Below are 6879 nucleotides of genomic sequence, written 5' to 3' on the forward strand. Positions count from 1 at the left end.
CAGAAACGTTTGAGTGTGTGTGTGTGTTCTTGGTGCTAATTTAAGTCAAAAGGGGCCATTCTCAGTCAGATTTAGGACAGGAAGTGGAGCAGATGACTGAAGATTTGATTTGAAAAAAGAAAATGGGCAGTGAGCACTGACACACACTGTACAGAGCTGATGTAAAGGACAGAAAGGTTTCCAGTCAGCTTAATGCAATTAACCCAGTTATAAGAGGACAGGGTCTCCCACACCAAATGTCAAATGATCAGACAGTACAAATATATACACTGTTGACCAAGTTTATAAATCATTTCTTCTAAATGAGCTTAGATCAGACATTTACTGAAATTTGCAGAAAACTAACATACAGTACCTTCCAAAAGTACTCAAAACTTTGAGACATTGTGACACAAAAGTTCAATGGGATACTGTTATTTGGATTTCTGTGACGGAGTAATACAAAACGGAGAATAATTTGAAAGCACAAATGTTGCATTGTATTCAATTTTTTTAACAAAAAAATCTGAATTTGTCAGGTTCTGGGCTTTTCTTTAAGAAAGGTCTCTCCCCTTCGGCTTCCTGTTGGGGAGTGGCCTGGAGTGGAGCTGCACGCCTGAAGCTAGTTGGATCATCAGTCGAGAGGATTTAAGGAGCCATCGGACCTCTCCTCTCCACCGGATGATTATCCCTCCACGGATCTGGCCAACTTCCACCGGTGAATCTGCCTGCAGCTTTCAGAGCCTCACCTGCCTGCCCGCTCCAGTCCACTGCTCGATCGCATCCTCCCCCGTCGGAAGCCTTCCAAGAAGATGTAAGCTGAAACTCGGTTCCCCATCGCACTTTGCCCTCCTCTGGCCAGACCATTAACCTGTTCTCTTCGCTTCCAGGCGTGACTCGGACCTATATCCTCGGATCTCCTGCAGAACCTTTAGATTGTTTATTTTTTTAATAAAAATAGTAACTCACCAGTTTTTTCCGGGTCTGATTCTGCATGTGGGTCAGAAGTCTACCCTCAATTATGACAGAATTGTGCCTTGTACTTTGTATTCAGCCCCCTTTTACTCTAATACCCCCTAAATAATATCCAGCACCACCAATTTACCTTAAGACGTTACCAAGGTGTAATTTCATTTCATTTGTGAAGTGTGGTAGTGGCATCATCATGGTGTGGAAATGGATAACAGGGAATCTGGTCTGATCTGGTGGGCAGATGGATGGAGCTAAACCCAGAACAATGCTGGAAGAAAACCTGCTATAAACTGAAAAACACTTCAGACTGGGGAAAATGTTTGCCTAACAACCACAGATGTACAGCCAGTACTACAATGTAAACATATAGACAGAAGTAAATTCATGGGATAGAATGATCCAAAGTCCACAACTACATGCAATTCAGAATCTATAGCAGCACTAGCAAATCAAATGTGAGAAATTTGAGTTTCTGAATGTGCAAAGTTAAATGTAGCTAATAAACGTACATGTGCAGTAATTTCTGTACAACACCTGCCAAAGGGTTTCTGCAAAGATCTCACTGAGGGAGTTCCAGAGTAAAAACATGGTAACCTGTCCAGGGCTTACCCCTCCTCCTGCCCAATTACCACTAGAGAGATAGGCACCAGCCCCCTGCAAGGGTAATTGGATGGATGGATGGATGGATGGATGGATGGATGGATGGATGGATGGATGGATGGATGGATGGATGGATGGACGGATGGACGGACGGACGGACGGATGGTTGCATGACCCTAACCTTCAGACTTCAAAGGAAGTCTGTGACCATTTGTAGTAAAATAGCTCAAAGTGGTGAGATGTACAGAAACCAGTGGCTTCATTAAACAATTGAAAACAATTCCTCAGTGCAACTTTCCTGAAACAAGTGAATTTTATTAGTTGATTTGTTCGATAAGCTGTTAATTCCTTTTAATTAATTTTTCTTCTTTATCTGAAATGCTGAAGATTTTTTCCCCCAATTTTTGTCCATTAAATTATTGTTTTGCTTTCCTGTACATTTGTTTTCCTGTTCCCCTGCCTTGTGTATCACCAATGTTGCACAAAACAAACTCACCTTGTCTTTTTTTTTATTAAAGTTGCAAATTAGTGTAATTTCCATTTCATTCACAAAAATGAAGCCTAATGGTTCCTGCTTCCTCTTCCTCATGATAATGTGACTTGTTCTGTGTGCACTCTTTCTTGTAAATATGATTTAAAAAGAAACTAAGCAAGCAAACATCAAGACTAAAAGTGGAATTGTAAGAGAATGGGACTAAAAAGACTCGAGCATCGGAGGATCTTGATGACATTAAGAAATCCCTGGACTTTCTTTCTGAGGACATGGCAGCTATACGGGTCTGTCAAAAAAACATTTTGGATCTTTTTGGTAAAAGAAGTGAAGTTGTTGAGACTTCTTACATGCAGAAACAGCAAAGGACAAATGGATGGCTGTATTGGAGAACCGAGAGGCCAATTTGGAGCAATACAATAGGATAAATGATGTGATCATCACTGGACTTAGAGTCAAGCCCTGTTTGTATGCCAACACAGTGGCTGCACCCAGTCCTGCTGGTGAACCATCAGTTGAAGCGCTTGACTCCACAGAGAAACAGGTGGCTTCTTTCCTCCGGACCAAGGGGATAGAGGTGGACTGTGGTACTGTGGAAGCATGCCACCCGCTTCCGAGAAGGGGAAAAGAAGATAAACCTGCCATTATCATGAGATTCACAAAGAGGAAACACAGGGTTGCTTTGGTAAAATAAGGCAGATTGTTGAAAGGATCCAACGTATTTATTAATGAGCACTTGACCAAGAAGAATGCTGATATTGCCAGAAAGGTTCGGTTTCTGAAAAAGCAGACAATAAGTTCTCCATTATACATTTGAACAGTAGAAGCTTACATGCGAATTTTAACCACATGAAAGACTGTTTAAGCCAATTTAATCAACCTTTCAGTGACATAACTATTTCTGAAACCTAGCTTACTTCTGAGAAGGGAGCTGATTTTGAACTAGATGGTTGTATTAATAGAGAGGGGCTGGAGGAGTAGCTGTATGTGGACAGCAGTCTTAGATATAATCTAATTGAAAACATGACTAATGTGGTTGAAGATCATTTTGAGTGCATAACAGTTGAAATATTTATGATTTTTTTTATTGTTAGTTGTATTTACAGGGGTCCTGGTTCTAATATGGACGTCTTTACAGAATGGTTTGAGAAAACCTACACAGCTACAACTCCAAAAAACTATTTTATCTGTGGGGACTTTAATATTGATCTACTGAATGTAAACAATCACAAATCGACTGAAGAGTTTATTAATACTACATGCAGTCTGAGCCATTTTCCTCAAATTACAAGACTTATCAGAACCACATCTAACAGTACAACATTAATAGATAACATATTTACAAATTTAATACATAATACAATAAGTGGATTATTAGTAAATGATATTAGTTATCATTTACCTGTTTTTGTTTGATAACTGCCACATGAAAGATAAGAGTAAGAGTAATCCAATTTCTAAAAGATTAAGAACTGAAGAATCTATAAAAACATTTAAAGATGAATTATCTAAACAAAACTTGGAGTCAGTATTGAAAGAAAATGACATGGATGAAGCATATGATAATTTTCTGAATATTTTTAAATCATTATATGATAATTGTCCCAATACAAAGTTTATTCATAAAAATAAACATTCAGAAACTCCACGGATCACAAAGGGACTGCAAAATACCTGTAGAAAAAGAACAAACTATACAGAGACTTCATAAAGCATAGATCCATTGTGGCTGAAAATAAATACAAGAAATATAAGAATAAATTAACTGCTATTTTACGGATAGCAAAACAAGATTATTATAGTAAACAGTTGGATATAAACAAAATAATGTTAAAGGTGTCTGGAATATTTTAAAGAGTGTCATCAGGCACACTAGCTTTCCTCAACACTTTGAAAACAATGATAAAAACCTTAATAGCATAGAAGAGCTAATTCATAATTTTAATAAATATTTTGTAAGTGTGGGGTCTAAATTGGCTGAAGAAATTCCAGAGCCCACAGTTTATGAAACACGAAATGACACATTAGTTAGTAGAAATCCAGATTCCATGGTTCTCACAGCAGTGAAAGGAAAAGAAAATACAGATATTATTTGAATCAGGTGTTACTACTACATTTATTTATTACTAAATAAATGTAGTAATAATAAATAAATGTAGTAATAATAAAAGGTCAACTGACTGTAATAATAATAAAGAAGGTGATTGTGGAAATTATTCAGTCGCTAACATATATCTGTAATCTGTCAAGTCAAACTGGTACCTTTCCATAAAAAATGAAAATTGCAAAAGTCATCCCACTATATAAATCTGGGAATAGACATGATTTTACAAATTACAGGTTTGTTTCTTTACTTCCACAATTCTCCAAAATTTTGTAAAAAATATTTGTTGCCAGATTGGAAATATTCATTAATAAACACCAACTACTCGCTGAGTCAGTATGGATTTAGGTCCCATAGATCCACAGTAATGGCAGTTCTTCAATTAATAGAGGCTACCAGTTCACTAGATAAAAAGAAACCTGTTATTGGGGAATTTATTGACTTAAAAAAAGCATTTGATACAACTGATCATGAAATACACATTGAGAAAGTCAAGCGCCGTGGTCTAAGAGGAGTAGTTTTGCACTGGATGAAAAGTTATCTCTGAAACAAGCAACAATTTATACAAATGAGTGATCTCCAGTCCTCATGCTTGAACATCGTTTGTGGTGTTCCCCAGGGCTCCAAATTGGGCCCAAAGTTGTTTATTTTATACATAAATTATATACCCTGGTGAAAAATTAGTGTACTAAGTATGTTCAATTTTAACATTCTTGAGTATATTTCAAGTATACTTAGAATTAGTATACTTAAAGTGTGACTTTTTTGAAATACTAATTTTGTACTTAGTGTACTTAAGTAGTATTTAAGTAGTACTTAAACACACTACTTAAAGTGTACTAAGTATACTTCAACATACATTTTTTGGACACTAAGTGTACTTTAAGTGTACTTATTTTTATGTACCAAAAACGTGCTTGATTAGTATATTTTGAGTGTACTATTTTAGTGATTGAATTAGATTTAACATATACTTAGAATGTATTTTAAGTATATTGTAAATACATATTTAATATATTAGTAGTGTGACTACAGTATGCTGCAATTACACTTTTGGTTTATTATTATTGCTAATGAAGTACACTTTTTAGTTACTTAATGTCTTTTATTATTATTCTTTGCCACTTTGTACATTACATGCTTCATACACACACAATTACATTGTGTATTCAATATATTACCATTTTGGTAACACTTTATTTGATGGGGTGTGCATAAGACTGACATGACACTGTCATGAACATAAAACCTTTCATTCAACTTTTAAAGCAAATTCTCATTAAAATTGTCATTATTTACTGAATGACACTTCATGTCACTGTTGGTATGTTCCTAACAGGAGTTCTGTCATGTTTATGACAGTATCATGTCAGTCTTATGCACACCCCGTCAAAGTCTTACCCACATTTTTTCAAGAGCCAATATACTGAAACAAAATTGTACAAATTGTCAATATATTCAAAGTTTACAGACAACATGCTTATGAAAATTTGCACAATAAAACGATAGGTACACTTTAGAGGAAATGTGAAAAATGTTTCACGAAGGACAGAGTATTGTTTTGATACAATGTCACAGTATTCCAGTATTACTGCAGACAAACTGACATTTCTCCTTCCTAAGAACAGTGAGGATCAACGACAGAACATTCCCATTCACTGGACCACTGCACTTTACAGAAACCTACAAAAAAGAACAATAGAGCAATTAAACAGAGAAAGTATTTGTATTTTAAAGAGAACAGAAAAATGGCAAATAAAAAAATAATACTTACAATTTCAAGACGTGGACTCGCCATGTATGTGACATCATCAGAACTGATGATTATTGGGACCAGATGCCTGGGGTGGAAAAACATTTCTGGGTGTCTTCTTTGTCTGTTTATGTTAGAAGTAGAAAAAAAAATGGTCAGTAATATCATAGAGTCAGTTGATGTTGTCATTAACTATGAAGCTGTTTTAAGTGTGGACTTAAGGAGACAAACTACCTTAAAAATTTTCCATCCATGATCTGAACATGCCGATTCTTGCAGGGTGGTGAGGGGGCTGGTGGTGCCCATCTCTAGCAGTCATCAGATGAGAGGCAGAGGTTCACCCTAGACAGGTCACCAGTCCATCACAGGGCCCTGAAAGCCAACAACAAATAAAATGTATGAAAGATAAATGTTAGATTAACCAGGGGAAAAATTCTGTCCAGTTATCTTTAAATTAAATCATGTTTATTAAGCACTTGGTGTTGGTAACACACCAGTTTTTGTTGTTGAAAATGTAGCTAGCTCCTCATTGGAAAAACAAACTTACATCATGAAGACGATGTGGAGGTTCATCCTCAGAGCTGGTTGGTGATCTGGTGGAACCAGAGCCTCTTCTGAGACAGAAAGTCTTTAGGTTTTCTAGCACCCGATTTCTCTGGCTTCCTCTTTCATCTTTATTTGCTTAGTTAGACAGCAAACATATGTTGAAGATAAAATCATTGATGAACAAGTTATAACAACAACCTCACAATATCAAGGTCTCTTTGTTATATGGAGCTTAATTAAAACCAGGTTAAGTTTATGAATAAAAGTATAAGTCGCAACAAACAGAGCCTCCATGCAGTTATAACATGAAGCTGAATATGATTGCTATAGTAATAATCATACAAGTCACAATAAAATTGATAAAATAATTATTTATGAAACCAACGTAAGTTATATATCTTTACTGCACTGTTTATAATTAAACGAAGATAATTA

General features: G+C 35.9%; 1 long non-coding RNA gene across 1 annotated transcript in view; it reads right to left on the minus strand.

The window, feature by feature from the left end:
• Positions 1–6243: 6243 nt before the first annotated feature.
• The window catches only part of LOC106942971 (uncharacterized), a 4117-nt gene continuing 3481 nt past the window's right edge, over positions 6244–6879 (minus strand). The window contains exons 2-3 of the long non-coding RNA XR_001423769.1: positions 6446–6755; positions 6244–6270 (exon numbers count right to left, since the gene is read on the minus strand). This is a non-coding gene — a long non-coding RNA (uncharacterized LOC106942971). The remainder of the gene's footprint in view (positions 6271–6445; positions 6756–6879) is intronic.

Source organism: Poecilia latipinna, unplaced genomic scaffold, assembly GCF_001443285.1.
Source record: "Poecilia latipinna isolate Pla-1442-1.1 unplaced genomic scaffold, P_latipinna-1.0 Scaffold4738, whole genome shotgun sequence".
NCBI classification, from domain to species: domain Eukaryota; kingdom Metazoa; phylum Chordata; class Actinopteri; order Cyprinodontiformes; family Poeciliidae; genus Poecilia; species Poecilia latipinna.